We start from the raw sequence: 19,693 nt of genomic DNA on the forward strand, positions 1-19,693 counted from the left end.
ACTTTGTCTTGTGCAAAGATTTCTCGTGAGATTCCTTGACAAATATTGAGCTGACGTATGCTTTGCTTTCTACCATAACTAACACAATTCCTTGACATGATAATCTAGCAAGACTATCACAAAACTGGGAATACCGTTACCTTGTTGTAACCTGCTCTTAAAGAAGTCACATTGGCTTCTTGAGAAGTCCCCATTTTTCATGTGATCACAAATCAAGCTTAAATCATCAGCTGAATGGGGTGGATAGGATATCCCCGCTTTTGTAACTTGCAGAATCATTCCCTCTCCCCAATAAGAAAAGCTACGTTTTCCCATCTCACCTGTTCCATTTTCTCTCCCAGTCTCCACGTTTCTTTTTTTTTTTTTTTTTTTTTTTTTTAAGATTTTATTTATTTATTCATAGAGACGCAGAGAGAGAGAGAGAGAGAGAGAGGCAGAGACACAGGTAGAGGGAGAAGCAGGCTCCATGCAGAGAGCCTGACATCAGTCTCCACGTTTCTTAAAGATTATCAGCAGAGGCTCTACAGCGTTGGTGGGTGAGTTCTCTACTCCCAGGAGTATCATTTGTCCTGGCCAAGAGACTTGAGCTCATTTACAGCAGGTTGGTGCTTTGTTATAATCTCTTTACTCATCTTGAACTTCAATTTTCTCTTACCACAGTTTTCTTTTTCTTTCTCATCAGGAGATCGCTCGCCTTGGCAAAGAAGGAGGAGGTAAAATTCTGCTCTCTCACTGCCATTTTAAAATGCAAATATCATCACATTACTTAGTCTACCACTCATGAGTGGTGGATTCCTCTTGGCCCCTTCCGCAGTGACTCTCAAACTTCTCTGGAGTACTTGTTCAAAAGGCAGATTCTCCAGAGAATTCTTGTCTCAGAAGCCAAGTCAATTGCTGTATTAGTAACTGTAACACTTGTTGCAAAAACAAACAAACTCCCAAATTTACAACTGCTCAGACATGATAGAATTTTATTTCTTATCCTCTTGTTTCACCTCAGTGGGTGGCCCTCTCTAAACAGTACTGCAAAGACCCAGGGATTCCTCAATGTAGTTGCTCCACCATCCTCAACATGTGGCTTCCAGGATCCCTGTGCTCACCAGCATCGACATGGAGAAGAGGACAAGGTAACAGAGAACATTCAGGGCACATCTTAATGGGTCAGGTCTGGAAATGGCACGTATTACTTCCATTCATATTCCACTGACATGAGTGCACCAAACTGTAAAGACTGAGAAATAGAGTCTCAGTGCAAAGGAGTCTGGGAAATGTAGTCCAACTGCAAAGGAGGCTGGGAAATGTAGTTTGTGACTGCAAGGAAGCTGGGAAATGTAGTCTAGGAAGCAGAGAAAATGATTAAGGTGGACAGTCTGCTGGTGTGGACATAGGATTGGGCTTGAGGGGCTCTGCATTTTCACAAACCTCCCAAGTGATCGTGATACAGGACCCCACACCCAGTGCAGAGCCTCTCTACCCTCATCTGTGCTCTCCTCCCTGCTCTAATTTTATGAAGCACCAGCAGCTTCCCCAGCCTGCCCTGCTCCCACACCTCTGTGTTCTCCTTCCTGCCCTTCCCCCTATTGTTCATTTGGCAAAATCCTGCTCATCCTTCAAGACTCAGCTCAAGTGTAATCTCTTCTGTACAGCCTTCCCTGACCCGCCTGCCCCCAAGTAGCACTGGCAGTATTTCTCCTAATGTCCCTGCTCTACCTGTACTGAATCTCATTAAAGTACTGATCCCACTGAATGGGTTTGTTTATATGTGTGTCTTCCTGTTAGACTGGGAGATCCTCGAAGGCAGCGACCTTTTCTTAATTATCTTTGTATCCTCAGCACCTGGCACTTTGCCTGGTACATAGTGACAGTCAGTAAGAGTTTACTTTACAGAAATTTTTAGTATTAGACAGCTTCCCACAATCCCCGGTCAGGTCCTTTCTTGATTTTCTGCTCACGTCAAATAAGAAAAGCTTTTTGTGTTATCCTTACGATTTTGCTGCCCTCAGTAATTAGACTTAACTAGGTCTGTGTGACTCTACTACACTGATGCCCCCTCTCTCCTTTGCCAGCTGTACTCGAAGGTAAGCTTTCCAACAGCCACTCTGCTTTCATCAACATCTGTTCCCACCTTACCATTTCTTTTCAAGAACACTTGCAATTATATGTTAAGAATTCAATCAGTAAGCATTCTTGAGCTATCTTCCCTTTTGGAGTCTCACGTCATGTCCTCTGATTTTGTGGGGACCTTCAGAACCCTGAATTCCTGAAATCTAGTAAAATACATCCTACCATCCCCACTCATCCCCTCCATGGAAATCATGAAAGCTTAAATGATTGCTATGGTAGTCAGCCTCCCAAATGGCTCCTGGTGATCCTACCTCTCAGTAGTCACAGCCTTTGTCCCTTCTTACATTAAACTTCTGTTGGTCTTTATTGTTCATCCAAGATTGTTTTAAAAGACGTTACAGTAAAAAAAAAAAAAAAAAAAAAAAAAGACGTTACGGTTTCTGCCTAGTGCTCTCTCATACACTCTCCCTTCTTTTCTTTTCTTTCTTTCTTTCTTTCTTTCTTTCTTTCTTCTTTCTTTCTTTCTTTCTTTCTTTCTTTCTTTCTTCCTTCCTTCCTTCCTTCCTTCCTTCCTTCCTTCCTTCCTTCTTTCCTTCCTTTCTCTCTCTCTCTCTCTCTCTCTCTCTCATCACTTGCTATTCAAGGAGAAACTGGCTGCCATGTCTTGAGGCAGCCCTATAAAGAGATCCACATGGCGAGGAGCTGAGGCCCCCAGCCAACAGCCATGCCTGTGAGCTTGGAAGCATATCCTCCAGCCTAAGCAGAGCCTTGAGATAACTGTAGCTCCAAATGACATCTTCCTGAGGCCTCATGAGAAAGCCTGAGCCAGTACCATCCAGTTAGACTGCTCCTGGATCCCTGACCCACAGACACTGGGCGAGGTAATGGATGTTGTTTAAGCTGTTAAGTTTGGGGGAAATTTGTATTTCGATAGATAACTGATACAGTTGGGCTTCTCTCTCTCATTTTAATTGATCTTCTAGTCTCCTTTAGATCAGACTTCACCCACATGAGAGACAGCCGGGGATGTCCAGAGCTTACGAGGGCCAGTAGCTGGTATATGCTTAGGTAGCAAAGAGACACCACACAACATCCAACATTGATTCTAGTTTTGAGATGTGTGTCCAGAATGAGCCAGCCGTATCGTCCATCTAGCCATGGATGATATGCAGATTCCCTACTGCAGATAGAGCACCTGCCCCTCTCTCTCTGAGTCTGCATTAAAATGTTTAGACTCAAGACCACCAATTTTCACATCCTTTGATGTAAAGAATATAAGAAACAATTTTAAGAGGAAAGTTAAAGGCTGAGAACAGCATCTGGCACACAGTGAGTGCTAAACTAATACCAGATATTGGTGATATTTTCATCAGCAGTATGTCATCATTTTATATACTGTCACCCCAGCTAACATCTCTGTTGCTTTTGAACAGTGCGTACATGTCTACAACCACATGTCGATCTTGATTCCCAGGAAAAAGAGCCTTGATTATGGTGGTGAGGCCATATCTGCAAGCCTTTTAAAACCCTAAGTTCAGTTTAGTAGGATTCGTCGCAGGTTGGTACGTAAATATATCAGGTCCCAGATATTGTTCTGACTCTCTCTAAGCCCTCCTAGGTTTCTATAACCCACCTCTTCTAGTGTTTAAGTTCTAGCTGTTTTTAGTAAAATTTTACATTAGCCAGAACTCTCTGGCTAATTTTGAAATTGACCTAAAGCTACATTGACATTATCAAAGGTTTAGAGTTAGCCAGAAGATACTTGTTGCTTTCCAGGAAAATTCACAGCCACCTAAAGGAAACATGTCTGATTTGCAGTCCTTTTCCTGAATCGGCAATAAGTAAATCTATAAAGGATTGAAATGTTTTTTTAATGAAATCGTCGGGTAAATATTTTTCAAAGGTTTAGAAGTAGTGAAAAATGTTAACATAACAGGCCTGTACTGTTATACTTTTCCACGTTTGTCTCCAAAAGTCTAGAGGAGAAACCTTTTATCTCAACAATACTACATTCTTCAATTTATAACAGTCTCTGATTTTTAAGTAGTTTCTATTCAAAACATCTTTTATTACCTGATACAAATGTGCCTTCCTTTATACAATCAGGTAACCTAGCGCATGTGCCCTTTTTTTCCTTAGAGAACCTAATTGTAGAACCCATTCATCTTGTATGCTTGATGCCTCTAACCCCAACTCCTCCCTTTGGGTTTTGTCTGTTTTAGGCCTTTCCTAAATGTCTCCCTTTGCCCCGTGGTTTAACCTGTAAGTTACTCAAGACCTCTTCAAAGCAAGTAGGTGACAAGTCTTAAATAAATAAAAATAAATGAATGTGTCTCTGACCAGTTGGGTATGAACAGAATTTCTAATAAATCAGCCACAGATTAAATATCAAAGGGGAAAGATTCACTTAGGGAAGCCCATGCATCCTTTTTGTAATGCAAACTGGCAAGTCCTTCTGTTATATCATTTTAAATTTTCAAATATAATATTTTCTTATAGCAAGATGCACCTGGACCAGATGGTGATTTTTATCACAGACTCTGGGTTATATTTAAGGCCCCTAGTAAATATTCAGTAGGTCCCCTGAGTTCAGGCCCTCTTGCCTCTGGTTCCCTGAGGACAGAGCCTCTGGAGCCAATCTGTTGACAATCATGTTTCCACCAGGCAAGGCCTCATGAATTCTTCTTCCCGGACCCACTTCACAGGAAGTGTGTGCAGCCTCACAGATTCGAGTAGAGATAAGCACAAAGGCGAAAAACGTAGTCACATATTCCAAAGTGGCTGAAAACGTTAGATATCTCAAATATCTCAGACTCCCAGAGTGTGTGGAGGAGCATCATTCCCAACAGCTCTGTCTTTGGGAAGAAGAGTGAATTTGTCCCCCCCACCCCACCCCAGGGAGAAGGGGTGGCCTTTTGCTCACAAACATGACAGGCAGCCTGTCATGGGGATGTGAGAGTAAATGGTAACTCCCAAGGACAGAGCCCTGGACCTGACCACATTCATTAATTAGCTGATGAAAATGGGTTCTGCTGCCAAAGGCTCTGCAGTGTGCTCCCTCTGCCTCCATCTGTGCTCCCCCCACAGCCCGTGTGGACTGTGACACCCTCTCAGGCAGCCTGAGTCCTGGCAGAGGGCAGAGAGCGTGAGGGTGTGTCCTGGAGATAGTCAAAGCAGGGCAGTCACCTGCCCTGGATGGTCACTGTCCTGCCTCAGGGCTTCAAAGTGACCACACTAATGACATGGTCCTAGTCCTAAGTTCCACTGAAAAGTCAGAGGCAGATAAAAGACAGTGGCACCAGTGGATTCTGGAGTCAAACAGGGAGCAAGCAGGCCCTTTACCTCTTTATTCTCAAAAACAGCTCAAAAATATGTGTACGCAAAGAGCTACCAAAATTCCACCCTCTCTCAAAAGTCTCCTGAATTTTCCCTTTAGTGAACCTGCTTCAGCGAGTGAAAGAACCCTCCAACACTCAAACAAAATAAATGCTCCTTACAACCTATCCTACCAATCATTCAGGTTTTCTTTTTTGTACTCTCCCGTGGGGAAACACTGGCCCTTTCTCAAATATGGAAAAAGTTAACTGAACAATTCACCACTCAATAAATATGTATGGAGCCACTATTAAATCCATTTCTTTGACCACCGTGTTTGCAGAATCACTTTATCAATGGGGAGAGTAGAATCCGCTCTCTTAAGAAGCCCAAGCAGTGTTTCCTGTCAGTTTTGGAGTCGGAACCACCCAGGAAAATTGTTAGTGGCTAATTAGCACTCTGCCACCTGCAAAAACAGGGGTACTAAAAAAAGGTGCTGAATTCCTGCCATTGAGAATGAAAAGAGAGAGAGAGAGATCACTGGTTTTATTCCGAATCTTAGAATCTAATAGTCCATTGATTTGGGCAGAGAAGGAAAATACACTTTCGTTTCCACCCGAAGGAAATGATTGTTAAGGAGTCATGTTTCAGAAGCTATTCAGATGGCAAGTCTCCCAGTCTGGGGATCTTACCTCCTCTGCCCTCTTGGCTGGTCTGGGCTCCTCAGCCTCCCATGAAAACCTCCTCACTCCACAAGTCCCCTCCACGACTGGCCTCCTCCAGGAAGCCATCCTGACCAGCCCAGCTCCTCCAGACCATCCCCTGGACCCCACAACACTTAGAGTCTTTTCCCCTCAACTGAGCCCTGAGTTCTATTTCTTGGTAACAACCATTGTTACCTTAAACTCTATCAAAAACCAGAACCAAGTATTGTGTTTGGCTGCCTTGACCCCTTTTGGGAAACAAACTATCTTATACCTTCCCTATATTTTGGAGCGCCCAGCACAGAGCCCCACTCGGCATGCAGGAGGTCCTCAGCAAACGGCTGACTGAAGGATGAGCATGTGCCTTTGTGACGCATCAAAGAGCAGGGTGGCTACAGCGAACATTCAGCAGCTGTGACTTCTTGCTTCCTGCTTTAATCAACACCATGGGCTTCAAATGTTGGACACACAGTAGGTGCTAAATACATTTTTATGGATTGATTAACCACTGGGGCAACAACTTATATAGGATTTATTAATGCTCTTGATGGGAAATGAGGGTGGTTTTAGTGGAGCATCACGTTAGAAAAACAAAACAGCAAATACAAAACCCCAACCAGCAGAGGGGCTGGCTCCTGCTCTGTTTACACCCACTACACTCCCAGAAACAGATGTCCTCTCAGACCTGAGGGTTTCTGATGAGGCATCCACTCTTCCAAGTGACCTGCACGTTCAGTAATCAAAGAGCTGCTTTTCCCTCTTCTTCAGCAGTCCCCTGTATCCCAAGACTGATTTCCAGTTCTGGGTCCAGGACCAGATGCCGATAAAAGCAAAATCAGCATCCACTGTGTCTACTCGAAGGGAAAAATCACCAGGCTAATGACAAAAGAAATTGCGTTCATGTGTTGAGTGTGGTGACAAGAACAGAGGCTTTGGAACCAACCAACCAGGCTCAAATTCCAGCGTGGCTATGTCCTGGATATGTGATTTCAGGGGATCACCTACCCTCTCCATGACTCAGCTTTTGGGGCTGGCATCACTAATTCCACAGGTTGCCGTGATGACTAACAAGATGTCATGGGTAGAGTACCTGATACAATGCTTGCCATGTAGTAGCCACTGAGTAAAAGATGTTTTGTTGTTGCTATTATTATAAATGTCCATAAGGAGAGAAGCCCATCTCAGCCACAGTGGGCACTCCAGGCACTCCCGACGTGGGTTCCTCTGGTGCCTGTTTAGTCACCGGTAGTAGCCTTTCTAGCACAAAGCCCTGGTCTGATCACACAAATAGCAGGGGAATGAATGCTCTAGAACATTCCAGTGCACTTCCCTGTGCACCGCCAAGTCCACTCCTTCACATTAGGACAGAGAGGGCTTCCTTTTTTTTTTTTAATTTATTCATGAGAGACACAGAGAGAGAGAGGCAGAGACACAGGCAGAGGGAGAAGCAGGCTCCATGCAGGGAGCCCGACGCGGGACCCGATCCCGGGACTCCAGGATCACGCCCTGGGCCGAAGGCAGGCGCTAAACTGCTGAGCCATCCAGGGATCCCATGAGTCACCCAGGGATCCCGAGAGGGCTGACTTTAAAAGCACATTTCATGGTGCTCATCTTGTGCTTTGTGGAGAAATGCTGGACGAGGGCAGAAGTTCCTATGTGCAACCGCCAAAAAACCCCCTTGCCATGAGAGCGATCCTTGCCAACCGTGGAACATCTTCCACACACTAGAGAGCAGGGCAGTGAATAACCCAGAACGGATCGCAGACACCAGCAAGATCTGTGGAGAAAGAGAGGAGTTCCCTTATACAAAGCAGATCCAGTGTAGGTCGCCAAGGCCCATGGGGGAATTGGGGCAGACGACAAGGGCAACAATGCTCCAGATGAAATGGAGCTCATGTCTAGATGAGAGCAGATCCTTCAGAGGCAGCTATGTCCAACTCCTAACAGCTTCCAGCAGGGCAGAGCCCCACTGCAGAGGAAGATCTTGGCTTCAGACTGTGGAAATCCTTATTTGCATTCAGGCTCTGGGGATGGAACATGGGTGGGTTGGAGAGAGGGTAGACAAGCCCTCTGTGATTCTAATTTGCACAGCTTTTTCCACTCTACTGGCAAGCCAGGCACCCCCAGCGAGCTGTTATCCAGCTTGAACCCTGGAGGCACTGCAACACTTTGAGACTGGCACCCTTGGCAGCACACAGGCCAAAGGAAGTCTTCTTCGGTGTAGACGGGAATACAGCCAGGCTTCTCTCCAATGATAAGGCCTATAGGGAAACGGGGAGAATCCCCATACCTTCACTTAGAGATGTAGCCGAGGAAGGATTCTCAGAGCGTGTTTTTCCTTCTTTCATTTGAGGCTCATTCAAAATGATCTGGCCTCAAACTGCCAGAGCTTAACCTACCCCAGACCCCGCAAACCTTAGCTACACTTCCATGATGCCTGCAGCTGTCCTGGATGGTGCTGCCCCAGAACAAACAGAGTAGAGTGGATTCTTACACACTTACATGGCACCCAGGGTGGGGGTGGGGGTGTCCCTGCAGATCAATTCTGAGAGTGGCTTCCTACACACAAATGGACACCCACTCACCCTGTGTCTTTAATTGTCCTCCTCTTTGCCTCAAGTTGCTTGTGGTGTTACCTGTTGTTACCTGTTGCCTACCTTTTTAAAATCCTGAATAATCCCTTTTCTCCATTTTCCCATCCACAGTACTCTTCCATCACTTTTTATACACCATTTTAACAACTTAGCATTCAAGCCCTATCTTCCCCTTCAGGTATTGTTGAGAACCCTGGGGGCTCTCCTGCCCCTACTCCCCCATTGCCTCCCCTTGCAGGCACCCTGTGTCACTCCCTCCGAGACATACCACTTTCCCCAGCTGCCCCCTCCATCCAGGGTGGATTCCTCCTCTGTCCCCAGGCTTCACACACCCAAAACTTCATTCCATTTTTTTTTTTTCTTTTTCCAGGAAATGCAGTTACTCTTTCACCGATGTGCCATTTCCCTGGTGTCCTCGTTCCCTGTCACTGAAAGTCCTCCTGCTACCCTCAGTAGATTATTATTATTTATTATTTATCAGCCGCCACACTGTACTCTGCTTCCTACAAGATATTAAAGAAGACACAATCCCTGCACCGAGTTTACAGCCAAGGAGAGCAGAGGCCTGGATTCAGACATCACAGGAGGGAGCCGAGCGCAGGGGATTTGCGGACCGAGGGCTCCAGCTGCCCTCGCGGCCCCGGAGGAGGAGGGCGGGGCCCGGCCAAGCCCTCCCCAGGCCAGCTCTTCTCGGTTCCAGCCAGCAGCTCCCTACTTTACCGCACCCCCTCCCCAGTTGCTACCCCGGGCCTCCGGCCTCGGCAGCTCCGTCAGGGAGGGGCGGAGGGGTGTGGGGGTGAGGGGAGGAGGTTGAAACCCACGAACCTTTACATTCAGGCTGGGGGTAGGAGATACATTTCCTCTGAAATGCAAAACCAGACGAGGGGGAGGCGGGGGAGAGGGGGGGGAAGGAGAGGTCAGGGAGTAAACACCAGAACTGGAAGAGTTACCAGGGAAGACTGGTGCTGAAATGGAATGTTCTGGCATCATGGAAAATCCCGCACTGGGGGCTGCCACGGGCCTCCAGCCAGACCTTTCCAATTAGGGTTACTGGTAGGGTCTGTGTAGCCGGCAAGTGTAGACAGAGAGGTGAGGGCGTATAGGCCATGGTGGGTGGGGGGTGTAGTGTTGGGGAGGGGGGTGTCCGTGTAGACGCGCAAGGCTGGTGTGGCCTGTGTGGGGGCTGAGTCAACCGAGAGGTCGGGTGGATGCGGGTGGGCCGGTGTACACGGGAGAGCCCGCGTGCACCGGGGAGGGCCGAGTCCGAGCGGGGGGCGGGGGGGGGTCGGCTGACTCGGTGCGCGCGGGCGAGGCGCCCTTCTTCAGAGATTCCAACGATTCCTGCTCCCCTCCGCGGCTGGAGCGTCCTAGGGAGGGCGGAAGCTGCAAGACGATCGGACTTTTCGTTCTCAAACTTTTCTGCCAGTTTCCTCAGGTGTTGAGAGCAGCCGGGGAGCCCGCCTCGGCCGCGTCCCCCAGCCCTGGGCCGGCGGGGCCGGGAGGCCGGGGCCGAGCAGCCGGGGCCACGCGCCGCGCATCCACCGGGCGCGGCCGCCGAGCGGGGCGAGCCGGGAGCCGCCGCGGGGGGGAGGGGGAGGGGAGGGGAGGGGAGGGGAGGGGAGGGGGAGGGGCGGCGGACGGACCGACAGACACACCCGCCGGCGCTCCGGCCGGGGCCGCGCGCGCGGGGCCGGGGATCCCTCGGGCCCGGGGAGCAGCGCCGGGTGCCCTGCCGGGGGCGCCCCGCCTCCCCCGCCGTCCGCCCCCGCCCACTCGGGCGCCCGTGATTGGCTCCGCCCGCCCCTGGCTGCGCGCCGAAGCCCGCCTCCCTCGCAGCTAAAGAAGACGGTACCCGGAGCGGAGCGAGCCAGAAGGGAGCATGGTCCCCGCGCCGCGGCCGCGCCAGCCCCCGCGCCGCCGCCGCCGTCCCCGCCGCCGCGGAGCCCGCTGCAGCTCTCGCCCCGGCCCCGGCCCCGGCCCCGGCCCCGGCCCCGCAGCGCCCGCCCGCAGCCCCCGCGGCCGCCGCGCCTGAGCGCAGCCCCCGCCCGGAGCCCGAGCCCGAGCCCGAGCCCGAGCCCGGAGCAGCCCCAGCCCCGCGGCCGCCGCGGCTGCGGGGAGAGGGCGGGGGCGATGCTGCCGGAGCCGCCGCCGCCGCCGCCGCCTCGGTGAGAGCCGCGCCGCGCCGCGCCGCGCGTAGCCGCCCCGGCCGGCAGGCGGAAGGACCGACTTCCCTCTCGCGGGCATCCTCCCTGGGCTGCCGGGAGGCGGCGGCGGCGGCGGCGGCGGAGGAGGAGGAGGAGGAGGAGGAGAGCCGCGGCGCGAGGAGGTGGACCTGGATCCGTTTCTCCCGGCCGGGACCCGAGCGGCCCCAGCCACCGCTACCCGCCGGCGCCGTCCCTCGTCCATCAGCCCCCCTGCGCCCACCCGCGACCCCCCGCTCTCTGCGCGTCGGGCCGGGGCCGGAGCGGCGCGGCCGGAGGTAAGAGCCGGGCTAGGGCGCCGAGGATGCGGCGCGGGGGCCCCGGGTCCTGGCGGTTGCGCGGGGCCGGGCCGGGCTTGGGAGCGGGGCCCGAGAACCCGGAACGCCGGGCTCGGCTCCCGCGGCGGCGGCGGCGGCGGCGGCGGCGGCGGCGGCAGGAGCCTCCCGCGTCTGGACTTGCAAGGCTGCAGGAGCCCCTGCGCCTGCGCTGCTCTGGGGGGGCAAAGGGGGGAAAAAACTTCCTGCCCCCGGCCCTGCGTGCACGGGGTCTGCCCGGAGCCAGCACCGCGGTGGCCGGGGGGCGCTGGAGGCGAGTGTGACCCCGGCCTGGGCGCCCGCGCGCTGGGCCCGAGGGTGCGCGTTCCTCCCCAGGCCGCCTCCCCGGGGTGGCCCAGGGCCCGCGCCCGGCCGGGGGCCAGCAGGAGGCACCGAAGGGCTGGACCCCGGGGGCGGCCGCGCGCCCTGCCCTTTGGGGGGAGGCGCGCGCCTCTGTGCGGCGGGGAGCCGGCGTGAGGTTTCGCCCCTTCCCGTCCTCAGACCCTGCATTTGGGGAGCGGGTCCCTTCACTCGATCCCAAGTAACTTTCGCGGCGGAGGAGCTCGTAAACCATGAGGAGGGAACCCGCACAGACCTCGGTGTGACCCCCCCGCCCCGTTCCCTTAACACCGTTTGGGGGCGCGGAAGGGAGAGCCCACGGGGATGGCGAGGGACGAGGCTGCGGGGTTGGACGCGGAGGGGTTGTTGATGTGGGGGGTAACGTGGCCCCCGGGACGTGCAGCTGGGAGTGTGGACGTGCGCCCGACCCCGGCGGGGTGCGGGGTGGCGGAGGGCTCACGGCCGGGGCTCCGGGGCCTGGCGCCGGCCCGGAGCGCGAGGTTTCTCCGCGGTCGCCCGGCAGCGCCGGCCCCGGGGCCCCGAGGGAGAGGCGCGCTCGCCCGGGCCGGGGAGCGGAGCCGGGAGCCGGGAGCCGGGAGCCGGGGCAGGTCCGAGCAGCTCCCGGGGCAGGTAGGCTGTGCGTTCGCTGGGGAAGGCGGGGACGCGCTGCCTGCCTGCGGCCGGCCGTCACGGAGGAGGGGTGGGCGCAGAGCGCGAGTCTCGGATGCCCGGGTCCGCCAGCCCACCAGCCGGTGCTCGTCCCTGGGCTCTGGAACCCGAAGGGGCCAGTTAGCTGGCCCTCCCGCGGGCCCCTGGGGACGCTGCTGGGTCAGGAGCCGCCGCCTCGGCCATCCCCGCCGCTCTGCAAACCCTCTGCCCCTGCCCTGCGGGGCTTGCGCCGCGCGCCCCGGGCGGATGGTGGACCCAGGTATTCACGCAGCATCAGGCAAGACCTCGGCGCTGGAGGGACCGGACGGTTGAGGACGCCTTGCTGCTGCCGCCCGCGAAACTTCCACTTCGTCAGCTCAGGGACAGTCAGGCTCCAGTGATGCAGGCTCCATCCTCTCATCAGCCGAGCTACGCTGGGCTACGCCGGGATTCGGACTCCTCTTGCAGTGACAGATCTGTCCTGGTTACAGATGTACTGAGCCTCATTTCTTCAGTCTCTTTAAAGTCATCTGTCTGGTCCCTACAGAGTTCCTCCCCCTGCCATATGGTCTTATGTCCAGCCCAGCCCTGGGAGAGCATGTTTAAGGAATTATTTCGGTGTGGGGTGAATGGCAGATTTAATTAGCTCACTTCATTCCTGATGTTTTGAAAAATTACATTGGCCGAGTGTAGAGCTAACTTTTTCACTCTTAGGGGGGTGATGAACAATTTTACGGAATGCTCATCCCTGCACTTGGCTCAGTAGTTGCCCTGTAATGCACAGGTGAATACTTTAAGGCTGCTTGGTATGCATGTATTGGAATAGTCATATCTTCTGGGTGTTTATACAGGTATGGAACTGTGTGCCACTGATGAATAGAGTCTCTGTCCCATACATTGTTCTGAGTGCACTTGATTTATCATCCTACTATAAATCAGGGAATTACTAGCATATGTGTCCTCAAACTCTATATGAATTTAATGACATTTAGATTGGCTTATGGGCTGATGCATTTAACGGATTTTAATAACTTTTCTGTATAAGCATTTTATAAACCATATTTGTCCATGATTAAGAGAAAAACATTTTCTTCTGCTCAGTCTCCTCATTTCTGCACAGTTAACGGAAATTTATAGGTCTCCAACTTTCATTTGCAAGCAACAATCTGCAAACGAAATACCTAGAGTTATACTGAAATTTAAAAAAAAAATCCTATGGTAGCTATGGTAACAAATAGATGAAGGGTTATTGGTTTTCATTTGTATGTGCTTGGGGGGGCGGATGGATCTAGTGTTGTGTCTTTTTAATTATGTTTCTAATGAGTGGTGGTCATACTTCAAGTACTCAGTGTTGGGAGATAAGCCAGACCGAAAATTCAGTTTTGTGAAAGGTTGATTGGAACAAAGACTAGTAGAGCCCAAGAGAATGACTTCTGCTAACTGCAGCTCCTCATATCCAGAAAGCAAATAGATAAAACCTTTTTTTGTTTTTCAAGTAGATGAGAATTGAGTTAGTCCCTTTAAGATTAGAAAATGTATTTTTCTTATAAGCTCTTACCGGAGGAACCTTTAGATCGGCTCTTGTTTTCTAGGAATAAACATGTTAGAAGTGTGGATGTTGGTGTGGATTGAGTGTCAGAGTTGTTATCAACACCTGTCAGCCTAAGTGAGGCATATCATTAGTCTATTCAAATCTTGCCTGTTTCAATATTCATGCATTTCCATGGTAATCCATTCCATTTTTGTTTACTTAGTCAACCTTATAAATCTTTGGCATCAATTTCAGTTGTGCTGTCTTTTTTTTTTCTTTTATTTATCAATTGATTGGGCTACATATCATTCCCAGTTTAAAGCTTTTCTGTTTTTTCCCTGCTAGTTTCCAAAAGTTTACACTATTACTGGTTACACACAGATATAGAGGGGTTAAATTTTTAAAATAGACTCCAGTAACACCATTGATGCTAATGCAGTTTTTTAGCATCTCATTTGATAATGTGTGTGTGCCTCAGTATTTTTTTTTTCTTCCAGCAGGCTTACCGTAAAGCTTCCTTGCTTTATGGCCCGGGGACGTCAGTGCAATCCAGCAGAATTGACTAAAGATTTTCCTTCCTCCCTTCCTCTTTCCCTTCTTTCCTTCCTTCCTTCCTTCCTTCCTTCCTTCCTTCCTTCCTTCCTTCCTTCCTCCTTTTGCTCCTTCCTCCCTTTCTAAGTTTTATTTTTTTTTCCTGCCCTATTGTGGTTCAGGGATTCTTTATGTCTTCAGATATATCTGCCTAAACAGACTTTGGAACTTCGTGTCTCGGAACAGGCCTATCCTTCTAGGATCTTTTCTAGTAGTAGCAAAAGACAGAAGGTTCTGGAGCATCAGAGGATTTTGCAGATACAATATACATTTAGTCACAGCGTACCGTGTCCCCAGGATCATTGTAATATTGTAAGTTCACTGAACAGGCAGCTTTGCTTAAATGCAAGCCATGATGTTGCTCACCCGCTTTCATTTTCCTTTCTAATGATGCAGTCCCATGCTAATCACACCCTGTATATTTCAGAAATATCAAGGCAAGCATTAGCACGCTACTGACTTATTAGGATCAAGCAAAGTAATTGGAACACTTAAGTTCAAAGTCAGATGGAGAAACGGAATTATAACCAACCTTGTGATTCTATAATCAGTCAACTAAATGCCTGTGTTGGGGTAGGGGGAAGAAGAAATACTGTAACTAAGAGATTCAGCAACGGGTTGTGGAAGGTGAAGGTAAACCAAGGCAGAAACCATGTGGATGACCAGAGAACAAGAAATCTCTTTGTAGACACATAAATCACACGGAGACCCAAATGTTTAGAAACTGGAAGGATATTTGTATTTTGTGCAGAAGAGGCTCATTTGCTATTTATTACTCAGGAAATTGAGGGCCATTTCCCAATATGTTAGAGAAATTGGGTAACATAGTCACCGGAGAGTACTTTCATCTGTAGTAAATTTTGCCATAGAAGTGGTCTTAATAATTTTGGTTAAGAGGGAAAAGTGAGTCAGGATTCTTTATATATGCCTGTCATATCAAAAATGATCAGAGATCAGGACCACTCTGAAAGCAGATTCTGTGGCAGATTCTGTGGTTCTTCCTGTAACAGCTACAGGCTTACTTTCCCAACACCCTAGGCCAGGAAAGTAGTCTGTACTTTTCTTCAAAGGCATCACTTGAAAGCAGGGAAATTGGAGCTGCAAATTAAGGTGAGACAAGTTGATCATTAGCAACACAGCTATTTGTGAAATGAACTTAATTGTCTTGGGGGCATTTCTACCTTTAGGGTGGGAAGGGGAAGATTTCTCATTTCCCTTGAGAGAGGATATCTGCTTGAGGCTCAGATGGTTTGTAGACTCTCAACAGCAGCTTCTGATGATTCAGAAGCTAAAACAGAACAGTTGAGCACTGTTATGGCAGGGGATCGGGTTTGGGCCAAGAGATCAGTTTCCCAGACATTCAGAAGCTGCTATTGGCCCCACAGGTATCAATTTTTATAATTATTTTATAGAGTTTTGAAAGTTTTTTAAAGGTTGATTTATTTGAGGGAGAGAGAGCACATTCACATGAGCAGAGGTGGGGGCAGAGGGCAGAGGGAGAGAATCTCAAGCAGACTCCTTGCTGAGCACATACATGGGGGCTCCATCTCAAGGCCCTGAAATCATGACCTGAGCCGAAATCAAGAGTCAGATGCTTAACTGAGTGAGCCACCCAGGTGCCCCTAGAGTTCTGAAATTTTTAAACCATTAACTCTTAAGGCTACACACACATACATAAATATGTATAAAAACATATACACACACATAAATACAAATATATAATCTGCTTTTTTTAAATTGTGGTTTAAAAACACATAATATTTACCATCTTTACCATTTCAAATGTATATAATTCTGTAGTATTAATATTCACATGATTGTGGATACCCACGTAAAACTGAAACCTTGTTCCCAGTAAACATCAACTGCCCGTTTCCTCCTTCCGCAGCCCCTGGCAACTACCATTCTACTCTCTGTTTCTGTAAATTTGATTCCTTTGGGTAGCTCACATATGTGGAATCCTCCAGCTCGTGTCAATGAACATGGGTGTACAAATACCTCTTTGAGATCCTGCTTTCAGTTCTTTTGGAGACATACCTAGAAGAGGGATTGCCTCTACTCTATCACTTTCTACACTAATATATTACATTGATCTTCTGTTCAAGAGACTTGGTGAAAATGCAGTCAACAGAATACAGTCAAACAAAAAATGCAATAGGTGGGACTGACATTTGTTCTTCCTTTCCTCTGTGTACATTTCCTGGCAAGTCTCTCGAATCTCTTCTCTTTTGCTTTTAGGGCTGGTCTGAGTTGCAGCGATATTGAAGAGCAGGTAAAGACGAGGGCTTAGTGTCAGAGTTGAAGTCCAGTCCCTGGTGCCTCCTAGCTGTGTGACCTTGGAACGATCCTTAATCCCCGTAAGCTTCAGTTCTCTTTTATGAAGATGGAGGGAATAATCGTGCCCGATAGAACCCCAGTAAAACATGCATTCCTGGTGTCTGGCCTAGAGAGGTGTTCTAGAAAGGAGAAGTTAAGTGAAGTAGTAATGACAGAATTGGCAGCAGCAACCCCGGGAGATCTCAAACTGTAGACACCTATCCTGCTAAATTTGATCATAAATGTTTTCACGGTACACCACAGTGTATATGTATATTCTGTGAGTCTCATTATCAGTACTTACTCTGAAAAGCATAAGAGATTTGCATCACAATTACAATAGTTAAAAATATCCTTAAGTGGATTTGGTATGTGAACTTTTAATTCTATTTTTTAGTATCATAATTTTAGAGTTGATAGGGATTTTAGAGGTCAGCTAATTTAGCTATTATTCAATCATCAAACCTGTAACAAATGCCAATAATATGATAATAATAGCTTCCAGTTTTGATTGCCCACTATATTTTAGTACTTTACATATATTATTTCTAATCCCCATATCAGCACTGCAAGGTAGGGATTATCCACATTTTACAAATGAAGATGAGGCTCAGAGAGGTAATCAGCTGACCCAAGACCACAAATCTAGCCATATTGTACAGCTGTTTGAACCCAGATCCATCAGCTACCAGTTGGTCTGTCTTGTCTTTTCTGTGTGCGTGGTGTTCTTCTACTCTAGACAGGGCCTTAGGGCATTTGCATTTCTTCACAATGCCTTTTATTTGCCAGGGACTGTGTTGTCTGTGCTAATGAACATTTTAAATAAAGTAATTCTATTAGAGGGAATATGAGCTTAAGTAAGAATTATTCAGCAGGTTTGATCAGTGTTCACTGTACTTTTAGAATTGCCCACTTGCTTCCATTTACTCTGGTCCTGGAAGGCTAATGAGAAAATCTTTTAGATGCTTTTTTAATGCTTCTGTTCCTGTAGGAAGACCATGTAATAAATAAAAAGGAGATTGAAGAGTAGAAGTGGTGTGCAGACAATTAAGGATACACCCAGAAGAACTAAAGACTAACCTAGGTTTGTTCACTTGTGAATTTTAGTGCCTAGCACAGTGCTAAGCACAGAAACTCCTTAGTGAAAATGTTTGCCTGCATTAATTTATGCCCAGAGAAGGTGTCAGGTAATAGACATCAAAGACTACTTTTTGGATTTTCTTTTTATTCAGTGGCTATGTAGTTATATCTTCACGGTTTTTTATTGTGTGGAATTTTAGATACTATATTTGGGCACATATCTATAAAATATGCTTGTTGATGAATTCTAACTAATCTAAATGGAATCTTCTAGGATTTATGACTTGAGACTTTGAAGACTAATTTTCTTGGAGCTTCTTCATTCCACTGATAATTTGAATCTATTTGGCACTTTGAGAGTCAACACGAAGTCCATCCTTCATATCACACTTACTTGCAGGGCGTTGCCCCCACCAGATTTTTTAATTTGTGGCACTTCACAAAAGCATTGTTTTGGAAGGAAATAAAATACCCAGGAATTCTTGTATTTCTTCTTTAGATTAGTTTTTTGTGGGGGGAGATAGGTAGAGGGTGTGAAGAGAGCTTGTGGCAGACACCACAAAGATATGTTGGCTCCCTGTTTTAACTCTTCCAGACCTCGTTCAGCTGAGGAAGACTTTTCCAGTCTGAGATCCACCACGAGAAAAGCATGATTACCGGTGCCCATGATCACCTGTAACTAAGTAACAGCACAGGAAGTGCCAGGCAAGGGCCGGACCACAGAGGGCACCGGCCTGTCCAAACCCGCCACCTCCCCCTTCCTTACTCCCGGGCTGGTTTTTGACCCTAAAAGTAAAATCAGGCACGAGGCTTTCTTTTTCTTCAAGTATGCCCACAAAGCTCTCAGAAGCAGGGTCAGGGGTGAGGCAGTGAGGCAAGAACAGACAAGAGGACTTTCTCTGTCTTGTAAAAAGGAAAAACTAGTTGTAGGCTTAGGCCAAATTAGAGACCTAACAGTTGCCAGATCATCCCTGTTTTCCTTTTGGACACTTAGAGACGTTGAGATGTGGTAGGGAACAGTGAACCCGGGATTTAAATAAACTTTCCTTTCGGTTTTACCTTCTCTTTTCAAATTGCCGGCTTTTGAGCATTTGCTTTTGGATCAAAACTGCCACTAAACTTAGCCTCTCAAGGAACTTGAATGATAAGATATTCAGCTCCTGGAACTTCGAAATGAGTGTAAACTCAGCAACTGTTTACTGAGTAGGCACGGTGCAGAGGACAGCGCCTATCGTGTGGCATCTCATTTGTTGCTCACCCAGTGACATGGGAGGAGTTACTCCCATTTCTCAGATGAGTTCTAGAGCGAGAAAGCATTTGCCAGCAGTCAGATCGACAAACACGGTGCTGGATGGCTTAAAGGGATGAACAAGCCTGGCCTCCAGACAACTGCCAACCTACGAGAAAGGGAGAGAGCCAATACCCCTTTTTCATACAGAATATAAATTGCTTATTAAAATAACACAGTAATTACACATTTAGCCACATTGCTCGCTGATTACCACAGTTGCTATAATAAGCTGAGGGTCCAGCTAATTTTATTTTAAGGCCTGAAATAAACTCCAAGAAATAGAGACCTTACCCGTATGATTTCAGATACCTCCACACTTAAACGGCTGTCATCACCATTTGTAAACTGAGCAAAAGTGTGATTCCGAATTCTCTTGAAGGCTTAGGTCAAACTGCCTCCCTTCTTCATGGTCAGAGGCTACTTAAGGGGCATGGACTTAAACTTATGTATGAGGAGTGAAGATCTGACAGTGATGTGAATTCCCGCTTACAAAGTGCCCAGAACAGGGCCAGGCATGTCACAAGTGTGTCTCTGGATGGGTTGGGTTCTCCAAATCACTTGAACAAGTGGTTATTTCTGGACTCATCTTGGGAATCGTGGCCTCCCTGAAGACAAAGACCATCTCTGTCTTTAAGCCTTGGACCTGGCCCATCTCGGGTTCTCACTGTTGGACACCCTGAGACAAGATCCCAACCAGGAGAGTTC

At 48.6% G+C, this 19,693-nt stretch overlaps 1 protein-coding gene across 1 annotated transcript in view; it reads left to right on the forward strand.

Moving 5' to 3' along the window:
* Positions 1-10,955: 10,955 nt before the first annotated feature.
* KLHL29 (kelch like family member 29) overlaps positions 10,956-19,693 on the forward strand; it is a 306,165-nt gene continuing 297,427 nt past the window's right edge. The window contains exon 1 of the mRNA XM_038560887.1: positions 10,956-11,156. The gene's annotated coding sequence lies outside the window, so the exon portion shown is untranslated. The remainder of the gene's footprint in view (positions 11,157-19,693) is intronic.

The sequence above is a fragment of the Canis lupus genome, chromosome 17 (assembly GCF_011100685.1).
Source record: "Canis lupus familiaris isolate Mischka breed German Shepherd chromosome 17, alternate assembly UU_Cfam_GSD_1.0, whole genome shotgun sequence".
NCBI classification, from domain to species: domain Eukaryota; kingdom Metazoa; phylum Chordata; class Mammalia; order Carnivora; family Canidae; genus Canis; species Canis lupus.